Raw genomic sequence first — 21,863 nt, 5'->3', positions numbered from 1 at the left:
TTGAAAACAAAGTTTTCCAAAGAATCCAGTTTTGACTGTAGTATTGTTACTCTTTCGTTTATCAATTGATATCAACTGTAATTTTTGCTCCTTCTGTAGTTGTAGTAATTGTTCATTTAAAATTGTGCATTCTTGAATGGCAGGCATTAAGTAGAGAATTGAAATTTTTTCTTGAATAAATTCAAACATTAGCTCTGCTGCACGTTTGTTTGAAGGAAATATGTTCTTTATTAGTCGTGTTTCCAGATAATGTTTTCCTTTTTTTGACACTATTCCAACTCTAACATCCTTCAAAATACTTCCATATTACTTATCAGATGCTTGACGCAGATTTGTAATCAGTTTATTATATTGAAAATGTTCCCAAATATTTACATTTCCAATGCTTCCTAAAGAACTATGGCCCTAATTTAAGAAAAGTGCTACTGCACCCAGTGCAGCCCCACTTTCCATGCGCCCCTTAGTGTCCTCTATGGCTACCATGTGTGTATGTGGTTTAAAACTTGAACACTTACACTGATTGCTTTCATGCAGTAATCCATGGTCTATTTTTTTCTTTTTCTCCCATATATATTTCTTTCTGCTTACTGGTCAGTTGGTCTGCTAAATCTTCCGACATAACATTTTCTTCTCTTACTTGTTTAATTGCTGTCTCCACTTCATTCATTGCTATGGCAGCTTCACTTTCTATTACTGGCTATCCAAGAGGATCTTGAATAGGACGTGCAGAACTTCTTTGTGAACTTTCCTTTGCAATCTCAATAGCAATTAGTTCTTTTTGTTCAATTTCTTCATTTAACATTTTGTTATATCTTGGAAATATTCCACACTGGATAGCATTGAAAGAGTCTTCATAGCAGTCAAATTGTACATGTAACTGTTTCATATCACCAACGTTTGAATAACTGAAGAAGTGCCAAATAGCAAATTTCTCTTTTTTCAGCAGTTTGACAAGTAAGTCGAACTCCAGATTTTCATCCTTTCCTTGTATCTTATCCACAAAATCTCTTGCAGAATGATTTTGGAGATTAACTCAAGTTTTAAGAATATGGTTAGCAGCATGTGAGAGTCCAGAAAATCACTCTCAAGTAACAAATGGAACATATAAGGAATACATTGTCAAAACCTAGGATCCTCTGAATATAGTTTTGTTGATCTGTACTCAGCTGCTGGTAATTGTACAGGTCAGTCATCATAACGTCCACCTACTCCTGTAGAAAATAGATGTGGAAAGCAAGGCAACACTAAACCTTTTCCCCACACACTCAAAGGAGTTCCTCGACCTTGTTTCATTTGAAACAACTCAATAGAATTCCCTACAACATCTATGGAACGTAGTGGATATTTCTTTCTGCTTACTGTTGAGTTGGTCTGCTAAATCTTCCAACATAACATTTACTTCTCTTACTTGTTGCATTGCTGTCTCCACTTCATTCATTGCTATGGCAGCTTCACTTTCTATTACTGGCTATCCAAGAGGATCTTGACTAAGACGTGCAGAACTTCTTTGTGAACTTTCCCTTGCAATCTCATTAGCAATTATGTTCATATATTTCTTCTGACTTCTGCTTGTCCACTTTTGCAATCTGTCCACTAGATTGTACTACTTCATCTTCAACACAGGTTCCATCTCCAGTAATATCAACGTCAGTATAACAAATGTTATTTTCTTTCAAATAAATTGTAGCCTTTTTCACTTTATTGACATCTACTAATTCTTGCCAGATTTGATTACTTTTTGTGGGAACTCCATTTACTATAATAATCAGTGGTTTATTTACGTCTTTTCAACACTCCCAGTACCAACATTTGTTTTTAAATCCAGAGGTATATATACTATTCTCCCCTTTAGACATTTTTGTAGTGCTGTTGGTGGCAGTTTCCCTGTTTTTGGCTCCATGTGAACAATTGCTTATAATGGATGTTGAGTTTGCAATTAAAATTCATTCATACTCATTTAATTTAATTTTTTAATCTGGCATAGGTACCAACTCTAATTTGTTGTGAATTGCTCTACCTAGTATTGTAGTCTCTTGTAACTTATCATAAAAATATTTACATATAATTTGCTTTGTAACTAAATCAATGCATACTTCTACAAATAGATATGGACCAAATTCCTGCCACTTATCATTACCATCGTCTTCAGTTTTAGAAAATACATCTACATAACCAGTTTGGTGTTTGTAGTGAGTACATCGACAAGAGACACAAATATAATCAGTTTTCTCATAATGCACTAAATTGAATTTGTCTATATCTTTTATAAATGTTTCAATATTAATTTCTGTGTCTATTTCCTGCACACCTTTAATCAGTTCCTGGTCATTTTCCCTATTTTCTTCAGGGCCAAAGAAACAGAAACGTTCTCAGCCTTTGCTTTAGTACAGTGTGCTCTATTTAAATCTCCTAAACATGAAGCTGGAGTCTTCACATAATATAGTCTCCTTACCAAATTTCACATTCTTGAATGATGCACAGCTAGAATTCTAAAGTGAAGAAAATTACTTTCTATTGGCACACTATCTTTGAAAGACATGCCAGTGAATACCCTTGTGAGTTACTATATTTTCTAACTCTGCAAGGATCTAATTCTTGAAACATTTTATTTCTTTGTTTTAGACTTCTCCATGAAATGTTTTAATTTATGAATTGACTCCTGACAGATACTACAAATACTACTACACTTCCACTTGTACACAGGAGCCTGTTTATGTCTTCCTTGTAGTTCTTCAGCTAACATTTCTTCTACATTCCTAGCAACTATCTCTTCTTTTTCTATAGGATTACCATCTTTCACTTCATAACAACGACCACTTGTATCAACTGCATGTACCAATGCATTCTCCTGGAAGTACTCCCTTCATTAAAAAAGGGTTCGGTACTAGATGTGTGCATCCATTCACCTTTACAAATTTGCAAAAATGACTTGTTAATAATTCTCTTTCTTAAACTCCTCTTTCTCATGGACATGACTGTTTTATCTAGAGTTGTCGTTCTATTTAATATTAAAATAAAAAGTTTCCTCTTCACAACAAATGCTTTGTCAATTACATTCTCAGTATGGTGCTTATGTTTTATAATAGCACTTCTCCTCTTATACTTCATCTTCTTTCACAAATTTTGAAATGCTCTGTTTTGAAACATTTTTACTCTGAACTCCTTAAATTGTTGCAGTAAAATAGTCTGTGGCCTCTTATTGGACTTCCCAATTCTCACAACATCCATACATTGCAATTCATCAACACATTCCAAATTTCCACTTTTAAATAATGTCTTCTTATCATTTTGCATTTTATGGCATCATTTTTTTTAAAAGTCCTTAATACTCTTACTGTCAGTTTTGAGCAGATAGTACAGTAGTTTCTTTTTTTTTTCCTTGTGTCTGTTTTGTCAGGCATTCTCAATCTTCTTAGTTAGGAAAAAACAATATCTGGAAACCAAATAAGGAATACATTTACATATGTAGAAAAAAAGTTAACAACAACATTTTATAATGCTAAGTTTACTTCATACGGGGCGTGGCCATCTTGGCGGCGGATGCAGACGCCTAAAAGAAAGCTCCGTTCATGGTCTACTCAAACTGCAGATACAGCACTGGTGGTGAGTCTCGGCCTCAGTGCGAGTCGGGTGCGGAGCGGAGTCAGTGCCGTGACGTTGTTCCCACTGCAACAGAGGACGGAGCCCGGCTCCTGAGCAATTGGGAGCTGTGTGCGACGGAGGCTTGTGCTCTGTGAACAGCATGGGTGCGATCCCGGCGGAGCATGCCGACCCCCGGTGGCCCCCGAGGAAGAACAGGACCGGGCCGTCGGGCCCAGCAAAGGTATAGGGGTGCGTCCCAGATGCGGTGCGGTGTCGTGGGAGCATTCCCCGAGAGGGCCTGGCGGAGGGCAGGTGAGGACACCGCTACTATCCGGATCCATCCTGGGTGCGACTCGGGGAGGCCTGCTGGACCTCGTGCTGCATTTAATTTACACAGTGGATATTAACGAGGCGGATATTCTCACACTGACACCAGAGGCCTCAGTGTAACGACAACCTTCACTGCCTGGAAGGCACCAGCATTTGGCAACCCGCACATTGAACCTTCCCGCCTCTCTACTGTGCAACAGGCTCACCGGTGTTCATCCCGCAACAGCGTTAGATTCCTGGGGATACCGGAGCGCACAGAGCTCCCCAATGCCAAAATGTTTCTAGAACAATGGTTGAAGGGTGCTGTGCTGACCTCTACTGACGGTGGACGAGCACATCGGATCCCAGGAGGACCCCCTCACCCGGGTGCCCCCCGTCCCTTGATTGAGAGATTTCTGAATTACCACGACAAAGATCTAGTCCTGCAGGGCTTTCGGACGCTGGGCTGCGTGAGTCTGGAGAATGCAAAGATTACGGCCTACCCAGATTACACAGCAGAGGTCCAGCACAGACGAGCCACGTTTACCAAAGTGAAACAGGTACTAAGGGATAAAAACATTGCTTACTCCCTCATGTTCCCGGCCAGGCTACGTGTGGTAGATGGGGATAGGACCCTCATCTTCCCTACCTCGGAGGACGCGTGGACGTGGCTACACGCTAAAGGCCTGGCTGACCAAATCGAGGAAGACGCTGAACAAAAGGAATGGCTTGCCCAGCGCCCCCGACGGAAGAAGAGAACAGGCCCCGGGACAGCGACACGACTGATCAAGACACAGGCGGCAGATGAGCAGGCGCAAGCCCTGAAGGAGGTCAACATGTTCTCGACCATGCAAACACCGATCAGATCCGAAACTAAAGCTACAGACTCGGACTCACCGGGCAGTCGGCGTAGCCCCCCTTCATCGCCTCTGATATTCGGCCCAGAACTTACACTGCCCTTGGCCGACGACTTATGAAATAGCGCACATAAACTATGGTCTCCTAGAACTCCTTGTTTTTGTAACACACAACCACAGTCAGACAACCTTGACATGCCCAGACCCTCCTCTGCTGGGTATACACAGCTACTACGTCTTCAATATGTCCACTTTCTCTGTCAGTATTAGCGTCCGGATCAAACAGCCACGCAAGCTGTCATGTCACTGTAAGAAGACGACAAAAATAGACATACTTGAGCCCACAAGGGAAACTAGAATGTTCAACCGGACCAAAGAACGGGAACAGCCTCAGATAGCACCCCAGCCGCGCCCTCGACCCTCATACATGGGTCACAGAGTGGAACTGGTTCAAACTGTTGTTTACATGTGCACCTGTTGTGCCTTACCGTTTATTGGAAAATTAGCCATCATAAGTTGTATTATTCTTTGCTATCTTTTCTTTATGCACCAATTTTCTCACACTCGCAGGGTGGATGCAGGGGGTGCGCAGGGCAAAGGGACCCTGCTTAACGGACATACAGTGTTATACCAAAACCACATAACATCATGGCGACTTAAAATATTTTAACATGGAACGTACCAGGGTTGGCAAATGCCACAAAAAGCCGCAGAGTACACGCTTACCTTAAACGGCATAATATACACATAGCCATACTCCAAGAGACACACACCAATGCTCATGAACTGGGCAATATCGATAAGAGATGGCCGGGAGCGATTTACGGAACTAAGACCTCCACATATTAAAAGGGGGTACTGATCTGGATAGCCCCGGGAGTCCCATGCACGGTCAAACAACCACAAATAGATGCAGATGGCAGATATGTACACCACGTGGGGGAATTAGAAGGTAAACAGCTAGACATAATGGGCCTGTACGCTCCTAACACAGGACAGGGGGAATTCCTACGATCTACCTCTGCATTACTATTGCATGATCCGTCCACACCCACCATCTGGGGAGGTGACTTTAATAGCATGCCAGAAATAACCCTATATAGATCTTACCCCCCTTTGGAGGGACCCCACAGCAGAAGAATATCCCCAACGCCGCGGTCATGGATGTCAGAGAGGAAACTATATGATGCCTGGAGGAACTAGCATCCCACCGTCAGGGAATACTCCTTCTACCTTCCGGTACACCATCTCCACACCCAAATAGGCTTACTATTGTGTTCAGAGGAGATTACACACCTACTACACAAGGCTTCATATATGGCTAAGACCCTGTCGGACCGCTGCCCTCTGGTCACTACACTAAGATGTGGTAGGCAGCGCTCGCGTATTCCCACATGGCGCTTACACACACAAATTGGTGATGAAGAGTATGTGCATGGTGGCAGCAGGGGGGGGGGGGTCAGGCGTACATTGAAGCTCGAATTGCACAACATCGAGGAAGCACTACGCGATGCGGAACGGGGGCAGCGACAGACAAACATGACCGGACGGAGGTGGCTAAACTCAAAAAGCAGTGGGACGAGGCTGATGAGCGCTTAAGGAAATTCGACTATCGCCACTATACAGCGCCGCTCCATGCAGAGGGCGATTGCTCTAGTAGTTTATTGGCCTGGCTGGTGAAGGGTGAACAGCAACATACCCCCATAAGCGCTATCTGCCTAGACACAGGATCAATAGTTAACACACAGTCAGAGATTAACAAAACTTTCAGACAGTATTATGACACATTGTACAGGGCCGGGCCTCCCCCACTCCCGGACCAGATAAGGGAATTGTTTCTGCTCTCCCCACTAACTTGACTAACAGAAGCGCAACTTCTAGACTTGGATAGACCTATAGAAATGGACGAGATACAACAAGCCCTGCGACAACTAGCCCACAATAAGGATCCCGGGAGGGGACAGGTTACCAATCGAATACTACCAGGCCTTTGACGCAGATGCTCACGCCTTATCTGACAATGTTACAGGAGGCATACGAATTAGAATACCTCCCTGAGTCACAGCGCAAAGCAATAATTGTGGTCTTACATAAAAAGGGTCGTGACCCTCTGGACGTCCGCTCTTACCGCCCTCTATCACTACTAAACCCGGACTGTAAACTGCTGGGGAAGGTGTTGGCGAATCGCCTTCTCCCATTGATGTCCATCCTGATTCACCCGGGTCAGTCCGGATTCATACCCGGACGTAGCACCTTCATTAATATTAGGGACCTCTTGCGATTGATGGCTGAGACCCTGGACATGGAACACATGCGAGTGGCGGTCTCCCTGGACGTTGAAAAAGCGTTCGGCACGCTAGGTTGGCCATTTTTGATGGTTGCATTAAAACATATGTGATTTGGTGCTGGGTTCATGCACTGGATATCAATCCTATACACTAGCTCAAAAACACGCGTCAAGACTGGCGCGGTAATATCCGAAGAATTTGCGAGAGGGAGAGGCACCCGTCAAGGCTGTCCCCTATCGCCATTACTGTTTGCATTAGTAATCGAACCTCTTGCAGCTATATCACGCAGCGAAGCAGCACGCTGGGGTATCTCCGACGGAGGCAATCATCGAATCATCTCCCTATATGCAGACGACACCCTAATATACCTGCGCAACTGGCCTGAGTCCTTGCCGCATTTACTACAGTTGCTCAACTCCTTTGGTGAATTATCAGGTCTACTCGTAAATTGGTCAAAATCATGTTTGTTCCCGATGTGGCCGATCTCAGACCCGCAGAGCAGCGCGCCCTTTACGCACGACTTACAGTGGAGTTATACTACTTTTAAGTATTTAGGGGTAACTATATACCATGATCAATTAGACCTAAGAGAGGGAAACTTAGAACGGGTCAGGTCAGTAAAAAGCTCGATACCTTTCTGACAATCTCACCCATGGGAAGGGTAGCATTAGCTAAAATGATTATCCTTCCACGGCTACTATATTTTCTGCGCTGCCGCTCTTACTCCCTAAAACCTTCTTTGCGCTGCTGTCCAGCCTACTGACAGATCTGATATGGGGCGGAGGACGTCGCCGTGTGGCCTTGGCTAAGACACATCTCCCTCTGGAGAAGGGCGGGATGGGTGTTCCACAGTTTGAGCTGTATTATGCTGCAGCACAAATACACTGGATCATGACTTGGATGATAGACCCCCTTGGCTCGGAGAACCGCATCATAAACGCAGCACTGGAACATTCCGACGTGCTGAGATGGCTAGTAGGTCGTTAGACCCTCCTGCAACGCAGCAACGTCCTATTAAAAGTAGCAGTCCGAATCTGGCGCCGATACGTGACCGCGGGTGAACGACCTCCTCCGTACTCACCTAGGATCCCACTGACGCCTATACCAGGGGCAGATAAAATAAATGGACGGCTGGGATGGGCAAACTGGGTGGGAAGAGGTATCCAAACCGTCGGCGAACTCTTCGAGGAGGGACGTCTTCTTTCGTATGAGGAGCTGGCGAACACATATACCTTAGGAAGAGGCGAATTCATCACACATGGTGCGCTACAATGTTTGGTACGTACTGCCTGGGGGAACGGTAACAAAGAACCAAAGACATCACCAGTTCTTCACAAACTGTTGTCGGGCTCGGGAACACAATCAAATATTTCTTGGATATACAAAATATTACAAGCCTGCCCATCGGAGGCACAGTCACAAGCCAAGGCTAGATGGGAAACTGCTCTGCACTTACCCCGGAACACACGCACATGGACCATGGCTCTCACAACCATGCAAGAGGTATCACGGAACGCCTGCTTCCAATTTACTCCGTTCAATTATCTCCACCAGACGTATCCAACCCCAGCTAGGATAAACCGTATGTTCCCACAAGCTACGGATGCCCAGAAGCAGATTTTTATCATATGACATGGAGCTGTTCATCGATATTCTGCGCATGGCATGATATCACAGCACAGACAGCCACCTGGTCGGGACTGCCCCTATCCCCTACTCCTGAATCCTGTTTACTGGGGGTAAGTCGTCGACATGGGAGAGACAAACAGAAACATAGATGCGCAGACCTCATGTTTGTTATATACAAACGACTCATAGCAACCCAGTGGAAGTCACCTAGCACCCCAGACATGCATCGCTGGTCATCTGACCTGCTGCACTGGGCCAGAGTGGAGGCACAAATACTACACACGCTGCGCGATAGCGAGGTAGCGAGCAGAAGGGTGGACACATGGGACTATTTCATAGAACAGCTGCAAGGAAAAGACGACACCCACCCTCCTTGACCTGTGGACATTAGCTCAGCACGGACTAAAGTGAGGGGGTGACTAACTAGGCCGCCCTCAGTGTCTGGCCCAAGCGATCACACACCCACACAATACACGGCAGACCTGCTCGGACAAGTGATATCAGCGCTCTCTGCTGTACTGACCTCGGCTCCACTCATCCGTCGACGCTCTCCCCTCGCTGGTCGACCAATTCCTTGGCATGTCCTCCTCCCCCTTCACCTCTGTCTCCCCCTCCCCCTTCACCCTCCTTCCCCTCTGCCGGCTCTTGAGCCGTTATTGATCCCCCGTTGAGCAAATCTCTTCTCTCTACCCTCTCCTCTCTCTTGACTTATGGTGCCTCATTGTTTTCTTTTTTCTTGATTACTGTTGATTTGTTTGCCGATTATAGGATTTGTTATTATGGTGCGAAATGTAAAGAGATGTTTACTCCCAGGTGAAGTAACCTGGAACAATGACATGACAAAAACATTATTTCCATTGTACAGAAATTGATAACTGCAATAAACAGATTTGAAAAAAAGAAGAAGTTTACTTCATACTCAGGTGCATATTTATAATGCTCTACGCTGCCTTGTATCACAGTAACGTCATTATTTTTTACGTTAAAGTGGCCCAACAAGGCCAATATCCCCATGCCGTATTTACGGAGTGCCGGAATGCATGCATTGCGCCACTCTGTAACTCTTTGAGCTGCATTATGCTTGCTCCATGCATAATGTATACAAAGGGGGTGTTCCCCTTTTAGGGAGCCGGAAAAATGGAGTAAGGAAATCTATGAGATTTCCTTGCGCCATTTTTTACTGCACTTTTAATGGCTGCTCAAGAGCAGGCGTTAAGGGGTAGCTTCTATTCTTTAGAATGGAGACCTATGTACTCTGCAGGAGTAGCTACTCTTGCAGAGCACATCAATAACGTAATTAGAAATGATGCTTTTACCCCCTACCCTGCACCATGGTGCGCCATATTTTACTACATCATTGAACACAAGACATTCTCCTACATCTACCAGTCAATGTAACACTGTATGTCTACCTGTGTCACAGTATTCATAAGTGTTACCTTGTTCATACCACTATCTGTATCACTGTCTTCTTCATAACTTTTCTATATAGATTAATGTCCTCCCACATGTGTCACTCTATGGATATGCATCTTGCTTACTCTCTTACTGTACGTATTAAACTCTCTCAAGATGTCTGACAGTATTCAGGTCTGGGTGCATCAGTATATACATCATCATATGACTGGGTATATCAGCTTCTGCATAGCTGTGTACCTGGGTGTGTCTGTCTATCCATTAGTGTGTTGCTACCTGTCTCAGTGTATTAATCAATATGTCCCTTGGTATGTCAGTGTATGTGTTAGTGTATACCTACCCATATACCTCTATATATCTCTGTTCACCTAAGTGCCTCAGTAAATCTATATATTTGCCTGAGTGAATCAGTGTATGCATTGGTGTGTGCTTGTGTGTGATAGTGTATACATGAGTGTGCTCCCTAGGTGTGTGAGTGTCACTCTATCCCTCTCTCTCTGCCTGGGTGTATCAGTGTGTACATCCATGTACATCTGAATCATTTTCTCAAAATATTAGTGTCCACCTGGCAGTGTCACTGCATGAACCAATGTGTCTCTGGATCTGTCAGTACATGCACAATTGCATCGCTGGATGTATCAGTATATTTAAGAGAGTGTGTCTGGATGTGTCACTGTATACATCAGTGTGTGCCTCGCTTTGCCAGTGTATAAATAAGAGTGTATCTCTGTGTCCCACTACATGCATTACTCCGTACCTAAGTGTCTTAGTGTATATGTCAGTGTGTGCCTGGATGTGTTAGTGTATGAATCACTGTAACCTAGGTATTATAGTATATGCATTACAGTGCATGTGGGTGTCTCAGTCAATGCATCAGTGCCCACCTGGCTGTGTCAGTGTATGCAACAGTGCATGCTGGGATGTGTCACTCTACTCATTAGTATGCACCTGGGAATGTCAGTCTATACATCACAGTGAGGATAGTCAGTGTACAGATCAGTGTGTGCCTAGGTGTGTCAGTGTATGTTTCAGTGTGTCCCCGATTGTGCTATTGAATCTATCAGTGTGGCCCTTGGTGTATGGCTTGACATATTAGTATCTGCATTGGTGAATACACAAGTGTCTTTATCACTATTCCACTATATACAAGAATGAGTATATATTTTCCTTATTAGCTAAATATGTACCATATGTGCTAGTTGAATGCATACATATCTGGGCATGAGCCTCTACAACCTTTCATCTCAGTCAGTAAAACTCAGAACATGTTTCATCTTTTAATAAAGATACACTCTCGTCTATAGTCTACATGCATCTCACTTAAAAGTTGTCTTCTCACACTCCACAGTATAAACCTACGTAAACAGGTTTTCTAATGTCAAGTGAACTTAAAAATAAAACAGTGTACCTGTGGTCACAATTAGTACCCTAAACCATATTTAAACCACAATTTATATAAATAAGAATCTATATTATCAATATAGAAAACTACATATTGCATTCCGTATAGTGCATCCTAAATACATCTCTTACTGCAGCCTATGTACTTACATTCTCTATGTGTACATCAATGTGTGAATGGTTGTTTACATCTCTGAGTATGTCTCCCTTTATAGTTGTATTATTTTCTATCTGCTTAACAGTATACATTAAAGAAGATACATTTACCTTAACAGAGGAAGTACAGTTTTAACACAAATAAAAATGGACAAGACTTTCTTCTCTTCTATAGACACAGAATCCTCCTCTTCAGCCTACATACAGTATACCTGACCCTTTCACCTTCTACGGTAAAAAACTGTTCAAGCTGCTGTCACCGAATCTTTTTTCTCAGCTTTTGAAGTAATATACTTCACTCATAGGAATGTCTAACTCATACTGAAATAACCTCTAACATCTCTTAATAAATGTGTGACAGCATGAATTCAAAAGTGTTTGTATACTTACCCATTTCTGTATAGACAAACACGTTCCATTTGTAGAACTAAGTATAACATTTTTAATTATTAAATTACTCATTAGTGCATTCTCTAACTAGTTTCAGCATACATGATGAATCACTTTTATATACTGATAGAAACTGGAAACATCAATGAAAGCCCCTTATCCAAGTTCAGCTGAATACCTTTCTTATATATTGAATTACTTGTATATTTCCTTTACAAAAATCAGACCTAGAATTTATTTCTTTTGTAGCATTTTGTGAACACACTGCTCACTTTCTTTCACCTAACATCAATGTATTCATATACTAATATTTTGTAAAATAAAGTACATTTCAATATACATACCTGATGATTCTCTGTGTTGTGCTCTCCCCCTCTCTCTCTCTATATGTATATGTATATATAATATAGATAATATCAAATGTTTTTCTAATCTCATTTTAAATGTAATTTGATTTTGTTTATATACTCATTTTTATTTGTGAATTCATTCATGGAGATTAAACTTTTAACTTAATGTGTAAAAACATTGTATTCAGATTTTAGAATTAAAAAATATTTTAATACTATAGTATACTCCCATATCAATGTTTGTTTGTGTGTGGGTTTTTAAGGGGGAAGCGGCCAAATCCCTTTTGCTTTTTCCATTTTGGTAGGTACACCTATAAAATTGTAAAGTGCCCAGTTGAACACCACAGTTCTTTAGCTTCTATGTGAACATGAAGGGATCTAACATAAACATGAACCTTAAAGATTAATAAGACAAATTTGCTTACCAGAATCTTTTAGGTACACCGCTGTTAGTGTAGTTCTCCTCACTCTCTTTCTGCTTTCCCTCCTCTCATTATCTAACTGCCACTCACTTTTTTGTTCTTCCCTCCAATCTCCTTACTTGAAATCCTCTTGTGCTTTTTTCATCTTTCCCATTTATTGTCTCTCCTCTATTCTTCTATCACAGTTTGCCTTTTTCTCCTCGCATGTAAACCTTTGCCAGTTGATTTTCCCATTTTCTGTAATTGCCTCATTGCTAACATTTGTTTCTCTGTCTCCCCTCCTTCCTCTTTCCGTTCTCTGTTATTTTACCTTCTCTCACTCTGAATTTCCTTGTTCTACTTTCTCTGTTCATTTGCTTGCTCTTCCCTCTTCTCCTCCTCACTCCTTTACTCTAGATCTGTCACATTGAAGGTGTTCGCTGACTATAATCAAGAGTGAGTGTTATAAAGAAATTATCTCAGGATTTACTAACTCAGAATCTGGTTTATTCAACATCACAATTCCAATTAGTATGTTAGAATGATCAGGGTTGACAGGAAGAACAGGAGATTCCAACTGGACTACTGAGGGGGAAAAGGGGTGGGGAAGAATTCAGTTGGGAGAAATACAGGTTACAACACACCTCCTTACATAACGATGATAAAATGTAATATAACATGTTTTAAGAGAGGATGCAATACAGAACATCACAATACAAATAAGATCTACATGAAGAAAAGATGCAATACAATGGAAGCTCAAATGACAATAAGACCTTTCAGCCACTTTAGAGTTGAGCATAATCTTTTAGAACTTCTAGTACCTTTTTTATCCATAGTTTTAGATGACAGATTGCTCTGCAGTCAGGAATATGTACTATTAGGATTACTCAAAAATTTTTAACCAGCCCCTAAACTTGCCCATTTTTCACACTTACAACTTGCCTTCCTATGTGGTCAGTTTTCATGGTTACAGAAAATCTACTTTCACCCACCCTTCTTTTAGGTTAGTCCACTCACACAAAATACCTTGAATGGAATTTAGACCCATATTTATACTTTTTGACGCAAAACTGCGCTAACGCAGTTTTGCGCCAAAAAAATTAGCGCCGGCTAACGCCATTCTGAAGCGCCATGCGGGCGCAGTATTTATTCAATGACGTTAGCCGGCGTTAGCCGCCGGCGCTGTCTGGTGTGCGTAAAAAAAAAACGACGTACACCAGGCAGCGCCGGCGTAGGGGGAAAATGGCGTATGGGCGTCCACAAATGGTGCAAGTCAGGCTGAGGCAAAAAAATCGCCACAACCCGATTTGCGCCATTTTTTTACGACGCCCATCCCCTATTGAAATGACTCCTGTCTTAGCAAAGACAGGAGTCATGCCCCCTTGCCCAATGGCCATGCCCAGGGGACTTCTGTCCCCTGGGCATGGTCATTGGGCATAGTGGCATGTAGGGGGGCACAAATCAGGCCCCCCTATGCCACAAAAAAAAATAAAAAAAAATACTTACCTGGATTTACCTTAATGTCCCTGGGGTGGGTCCCTCCATCCTTGGGTGTCCTCCTGGGGTGGGCAAGGGTGGCAGGGGGTGTCCCTGGGGGCAGGAGAGGGCACCTCTGGGCTCATTCTGAGCCCACAGGTCCCTTAACGCCTGCCCTGACCCAGGCGCTAAAATCCCGCACAAATGCGGGTTTTTTAGACCCGCCCACTCCCGGCGTCATTTTTGCCCAGGAGTATAAATACGACGCGTATGCATCGCAGTCATTTTTTAAGACGGGAACGCCTACCTTGCATATCATTAACGCAAGGAAGGTGTTCACGCAAAAAAATGACGCTAACTCCATGAACTTTGGCGCTAGACGCGTCTAACGCCAAAGTATAAATATGGAGTTAGTTTTGCGTCGAATTTGCGTCGAAAAAAACGACGCAAATTCGGCGCAAACGGAGTATAAATATGCCCCTTAGGTTCTTTCACACAATTCAAAGCACTATATCTGTTTTTATACTTGTTCTGATGAGGGGATAGTATATATGTTACTTTAGAACTGGCCACAATTATTGTTGTCTTGTTCATTCATGAGGCGGTGATTTTAGTGTGTGGGTTTCTATTTTTTAGGGACACTAAAGGGGATACTCCTGTGATGCTGTTATGCATGGCACCATACATTCAAATGGTTTCTATTAGCTGGCACACCAACCACTTCACCTATCTGCAAACACTCTTCTATAATGTGGTTCATTCTCTTTCAAAAACCATTTGCACGTGGGCAATTTAGAGCAGTTTTACATGCTTAATAGACAACTCCTCCAGAAAATCCTTCATGAGATCAGAAGTAAACTGTTTTACATTGCCCATGACTATTACTTCAGGAGAACCTTTATTGCAAAAAATATCTTTTAGAAATGCAACATGTGTGAAGGTATTTATCTGATGACCGCACGTCACCGTTACCCATTGAGAGTTGTAATCCACCAACCCAATGAAAAAACATTCCCATAATATTTTTAAATTAAGCGGACCAATGATGTCCATGGCCACATTGATCCATGGCTTTTCTGGGACTTCAATAAGAGAAAGGAGATGTTCTTTTTGTAAGGCTGCGTCCTAAATGGCCCTCATGAGCAAGTTCAATTATTCTCTATCTCATCCCTTCTGATGGAATGATCTTATCCCCACAACATACCACAGCATGACTGATACTCAACTCGAATTTGACTTCCCAATATCTAGATAGAGTACCAGGAAGTTAATGGGAAAATATGGCCAACCTTCTTGTATAGGTTTGATGGGTATCTCTATTTCCTTATCCTCTTTCCTACTTTCATTCCACTTAGTCACATTCACACCTGAGAGATTCACTGTCAGCACCATTTCCTTCTCTGTCTAGTGTCCTCTTTAAGTGTGGAATAATCGAAAGGCGCATAGGATAAATAGTCTGTGACTACATTTTGTGATCCTGGCACAGTTTGCATTTTGAAAGTTTATCCTTCTAATCCCAGCACGCAACAAGATGTCCTGGATGTGGTCCTCTTTGACCCTTTTGAGGTAAATGCACAGTCTAAGGGGTTATGATTGGTTTTAATTGTAAATGGAATTCCCCAAAGGAAAAACCTGCTTTCTACTTACCATAGCAAGCAAGGGCTTCTTTTTCTACATTTTGCATTTTGGATCCTTGAAGAGCCTGGGAAACAAACGCTACAACTTGTTCTACTTCAACAACTATTTGTGTGAAGCAGTCTTATTACTGGAATCTGTGGTAAATACATTGGGCTTGTTAGGATCAAATCTTCCTCATAATAATGCAATGATTATAGTGGATTTGATTAACATAAATTACTCTTGGCATGCTTTGTCTCAAGTGTATGGTACATCTTTGCAAAATAAGGTGCACAATGGCTATACGATGCTTGCACAATTTCAAACAACCTTGAAGAAATACTCTGAGCTCAAAGAGAGATCTTTATTTGTCTGTACTATTTGGAGCTGACACTTTGGCCCACATTAAGACATTGGTGGTATAAACCGCCTACCACTGCTGTGACGGCTGCCAAAAGACCGTCACCGCGGCTACCATCCGTTCACCAGATTATGACCACAGCTGGACTTTCCCCCACAAGAACGGCGGAAATCTGGCCGTGGCCATACTGGTGGATGGTGGTAAGATGGCGCTGCTACCGCCAGCATCGCCACACCAGTAGACCACCACCAGCCGTATCATGACACATGATACGGCCTGTCGGTGTCCTGCTGGCGGGCGCTGCTGGCGGTAGTAGCGCTCTGTCCTGTTCCCTGCTGGAAGACCACCTGGATGCAGGTAAGTTGGGCTTCTGACAGGGGAGGGAGGTGGGTGTGTTGTGTGTGTGTGTGTGTGTGGGGTTGTGTGCTTGAATTTATGAGTGTGTGCGTGAATGCATCAATGTGTGTAGTGTTGTTTGCTTGGGTGTATGCATGTGTGTGAATGCGTGTAAGAATGGAAATGTGAACGCGTGTCTGCATGTCAGTGTGAATGTGTGTATGGATGTGTGCGAGCATGAATGTAAATGTAAAAAAAATGTAAATTAGCACTTGTATAGCGCACTACTCACCCGTTAGGGTCTCAAGGCGCTGTACTCATACCGCTATGGAACCCCTCCTGGCTTTTCCCTGTGAGGCGCCCACTCCTGAGCACCCCCAGGGTGAAGCCAGGCATCCAAGCGCTGTTGGGGCCGTTGTGGAGATTAAGCAAGCTATTGCCCAGAGTTGCAGAGTGGGACCCATGAATTAGATTAGGCACTGAGGCGAGAATTATCTGGTCAAGGGGAATTGAGCCCAAGACCTGCCGAAGCGGGACTTGAACCCTGGTTTTGAGCCAGATCTCTGCTTCAGGGTCTGCAGCTCTAACCATTGAGCCACACTTCTCCCCCTGAATGGATGTATGCGTGAATGAATGCGTGTATGCCAGTGCATGCCAGAGTGAGTGAGTGGATGTCTGCGTGGTGCGTTTCTGTGAGTGTGTGCCTGTATGGGGGTGGGGGATCGGAAGGGGGGAGCGTGGGTGAGCCTCCCACCAGTGACAGGGAAGGAATTCTCTGTCACTGGTAGGGTCTAACACCACGAAAACCATGGCAGTAGGCTGGCTCAAAATGGCACCGCCATGGCAGTAGGAATGGTAAATTGGCGGGTTGACTGCAGCCAACCCGCCAATGTGATAATGTGGCGGTATGTACTGCCAGCCTGTTACCACCTACCGCCGGGGTCATCATGATCCCCTTTATCTGTTGCTTCTACCAGATCTCATTTAGGTTTGACACCATCTTTGGATATGGTATGGCCTAAATATTCCACAGCTCAACCCTCCATCTGGCATTTTTCTTTCTTAATAATAAATCCTGTATCTCTGAGTTTGGATAACAACTCTTTCAAGGTGTTGTTGTGTTCATTCTCATTCACACTATAGACATGTATGGCATCCTGGAAACAAAGTATGAGAAACCATTTTTAGTACATGCTGCATGGTTCTTTGAAGACACTCCTGAAGGAAGCTCAAAAGGCATGCACAGATACTGAAAGGCTCCTAAGGGTGACAATAATGAGGTGACAAATCATGCTTAAGGATGCAATTCCTCTTGGTGGTATGCTGACAAACGTCCAGAATACAGAAACAACTGGCATCTCTGATCAATGTCAGAATTTCATGGATGCAGTATGACAATGCCTATCAGCCCAGATATTAGCATTTATGTCACACAGATCAATGCACAGTCTAAAATCCTTACCCAAGACCTTGGTAGCAATCATAACTGGCCTAATCATTGTGAACTCTCCATTGGTTCTTGTTGGAACGTGGATTATTGGTAAGGGAAGGTAAGTACCTACATTGAGCAATAGGCCACTAACCCCCATTAGGTCCAGTTAGGTCTCAATAAATTAACCACAGCTCAACTCTTGGTAGCTTGGCAATGAGCAACAAGGATTAAATTAGGAGACAAAGGGGGTTCATTATGGGTTTGGCGGATGGAAAAGGCCGTCGGCCAAACCCCGGCAGTCAGGTATTAGCAAGTGCGGCCCCCTTTCCACAGACCCATTATAAGTTTCCTGCTGGGTCAGCGGGCAAAAACAGAGTTTCCGCCACTGGCCCAGTGGGAAACAATCCACAACATTGATGTAGGCTCATAATTGAGCCGGCGGCAATGCTGCGGTGCATAGGGTGCACAAGCACCCATCGTGCTTTTTAGTGTCTGCAAAGCAGACAGTGAAAAGCACTATGGGACTGACCATGGGGGCCCCTGCACTGCCCATGCCAAGTGCATTGACAGTGCATAGGTCCCCATGGGGCCCCTTGTACTCCATCTCCGCCAGCCTTTACATGGTGGGGCTACTGCCATGTAATCGCAGGCGGAAAAAGGACTCGGAATCCCCAGGGCAGCGCTGCTCTGGCGGATTAGGACAGCCAGACCGGGTGAAAAGTTGTGATCTGGTGGTGCTGACGGTCCAAGCGTGGCGCGACTGCCATGGTCGTAATGTGTCTGCACATTATCAGTTGTCCGACTGCCACCGCGACCCTGGCAGTCTCAAGACTACAGGGATTGTAATGCGGCCCAAAGTGTGCAAAGCATTCAAATATCACAAAAAAGTAATAAAACATAGGAAACAGTTTAAAAATTCAAAACCAATTTATAGCAATAGAAGATATTTTTATCTTTAATTTGACACCAAAATAAATAAAATCGGATAAGGGGAAATGGAGATATGAGTTTTCAAATAACTAGGCCCTCTGATGAGCGCCAGCCTCACGGCTGCGGTCTTACTGCCACGGACCCAGTGGTAAAGACTGCAACATTGCAAGTTGTGGAGTTTGGCCGAAACCAAACCGCCACAACGCCGCCTGGCCGGCCTGTGCAGTCGCATTGATGTGGCCAACGGTGAGCTCCTTTGGGCCGGAGGCAGGCCTCAGGCCACCGCCCGCATTACGAAGCAGCAAACCGCCAGGATATTCATGGTGGTGGCCCGCCATGAAAACCCTAGCGGAAACATGACAGGAATCCCCATTCCTGTTGCTGGCACTTACACCCCCATACGTCCACACACCTCCATGCACCCCCGCACATCCACACACCTCCATGTACCCCCCCACCCATCCACACACTTGCAAACACTCCCACCCAATGGCACATACCCATATAAATACCCCCACCCGCTCTCACACTGACATACACACACCCCCACTCGCACACATGCACCCCCTTCCGCAATCATTACCACCCCCACCCCCTACACATTCATGCACACTACCACCCCACCCCTCCACGCACACATATATTCACACACTCCCCCTCCACATATGCACATTTGCACACTCCCCTCCTCATCTGCACACTTGCACACTCCCCTCCTCATCCACACACTTGCACACAACCCCCCTTATCCACACACTTGCACACAACCCCCTCATCCACACACTTGCACACAACCCCCCTCATCCACACACTTGCACTCATTCCCCCTCATCTACATACTTGCACACACCCCACTCATCCGCACACTTGTACACAACCCCCCTCATCTGCACACTTGCACACATCCCCCCTCATCCACACACTTGCACACATGCACCCCCACTCACATGCATCACAATACACACACCTACTCACTCACACCCTGACACCCGCTTGCCTGTGCATACATGTGGCACACACGCCCAACTGTACGCATACATCCAGACACTCCCACTTGCTAGCTCAAAAACACGTACTCAGACACCCCCATTCGCACACATACACACACTCAGACAGATACCCCCACCCCTCTGAATACAAACACACTCACTTGCATCCCAACACCTCCCTCCCCTCCACATACATGCAGACACACACAGCCTCCATGCACATACATACACACACGTGCCACATTGGGGCACACATACACGCACACACATGCATCCAACACCCCCCCTTTCGGACGATCACTTACCTTTTCCGGTGAGGTGGACGTCTGGGAGGGGAAGGGTCCTGACATTTTCCCACGGCAGCACTGTACAGATGACAGTACTTCGCCACATTACGTATCGTAATACGACGAGCAGTGTCTTGTTGCCGTGGCAATGCTGGTGTTGGAACTGCCTCTTCAACTCTGTTGGCCAGGCAGACGGAGGTGGATTTCTGCCCATAAACGGGCAGAAGTTCTTTCAGGTCTCCTAATATGGCAGTCAGCAGACCGCCAGCACTGGCGTTCTGTTGACTGCAGCAGCTTTGGTGGGCTTTGACAAAGACAGCCGAAGTCGTTATGAGGGCTTAATGTTTTTAGCACATAGAAACTAACGTCACCTCTCGGGATGTTAGGCCGCACCTCATCCGGGGCAAAGTCAAAGTCTATGGTCGAACGTACTGGTGCCCTGCTTGGCTACAGCAAGCGGGAGGCCTCAGTCAAAAGTTTAGCTTCGGACTTAGGTGCTCATTTAGACTTCGGCAGTCTTTTCTTAAGACCGCTGAAGCCGCGGGCGCTAAAAGACCACAAGTGCTGGCAGTCTGAAGTCACCATATTATGATGTTGTGCTAATTTCTGCCCGATTTTGGGTGGAAATCGGACATGGTCTGCCTGGCCGACGTCAAAATAGAGGCAGTTTCCGCCACCGCCACACCAACAGGACCGCCATGTCGTAATGCCGATGGCGGTATTGGGGCTACCGCCGGGCCGGAGGTGCTCACCTCCAGCCCGGTGGTCCCACCACCCGGGCAGTAAGGGCAGCATTTCGGAGGTTTGGCTTCCGACAAAGTTGGATTATGGTGGTCTTTACCACCAACCCGGCGATGGTAAGACCGCCACCGCAAGTCTGCCAGTCCAAGAACCAGCATACTCGAAATGAGGGCCTTAGTCTTTTTCTTGAACATTTTCTTCAACGGGATGAAGTCACCAATCCAATTCGACCTCCCTGAAGCCCTCTTCGGATACGCATCGCAGGAGACCTCAGTGAAGAATTCTACCTTTGGACTTAGATGATTTTTCAGGATAGAAATCTTCATCCGGGCTGAAGTTGAATCTGGAGTCCCTGGAGCCCTCCTTGGATACGATGTGCAGGAAGTCCCAGTCAACTTTTTACGTTCAGACTTTGTCACCTTTCTGGAGCTTTTTCTCTCCGATGTCGGATGACCCTCCATAGCAAGCCGATTTTGGATTGTCTTTCCAGGAGCCCCTGGTGAAATCCTGGAAGTCTGGGGCTCCGGAGCTTTTTAGCAGGACGAACCTGCAAGTCAAGCTAGGTCACGGTATATGTAAGCTGGCTTGACTCATGATACCCTTTATGGAGCCTTTTTCCGAAAGTTTTCCAGTCTTCTCCAGACTGACTTCTGGAACTTCTTCCAGAAGGTTTTTGAAGTTCCCTTAGGGGTCCACAGCTCACCCCAAGATTTCAGAAGCTGAGTTGATAATTGAGGGTTAGGACTCCAACTCCCAGAATGCATCTGGCTCAAACTCCAAAATGACCATTGGACAGTGTTCAGCTGGTCAGTTTCTTCATGATTTGATGCAGGGGACACTGGTTACCTATTTTGCACCTGTAGCAAGCAAGGGAGTCCCTTCTCGAACCAGTTGATGCCAAGCAAAGTCCTT

Source organism: Pleurodeles waltl, chromosome 10 (genome assembly GCF_031143425.1).
Source record: "Pleurodeles waltl isolate 20211129_DDA chromosome 10, aPleWal1.hap1.20221129, whole genome shotgun sequence".
NCBI classification, from domain to species: Eukaryota; Metazoa; Chordata; class Amphibia; order Caudata; family Salamandridae; genus Pleurodeles; species Pleurodeles waltl.
The sequence above is the reverse complement of the archived record's forward strand: the minus strand, read 5'-3'. Positions refer to the sequence as shown.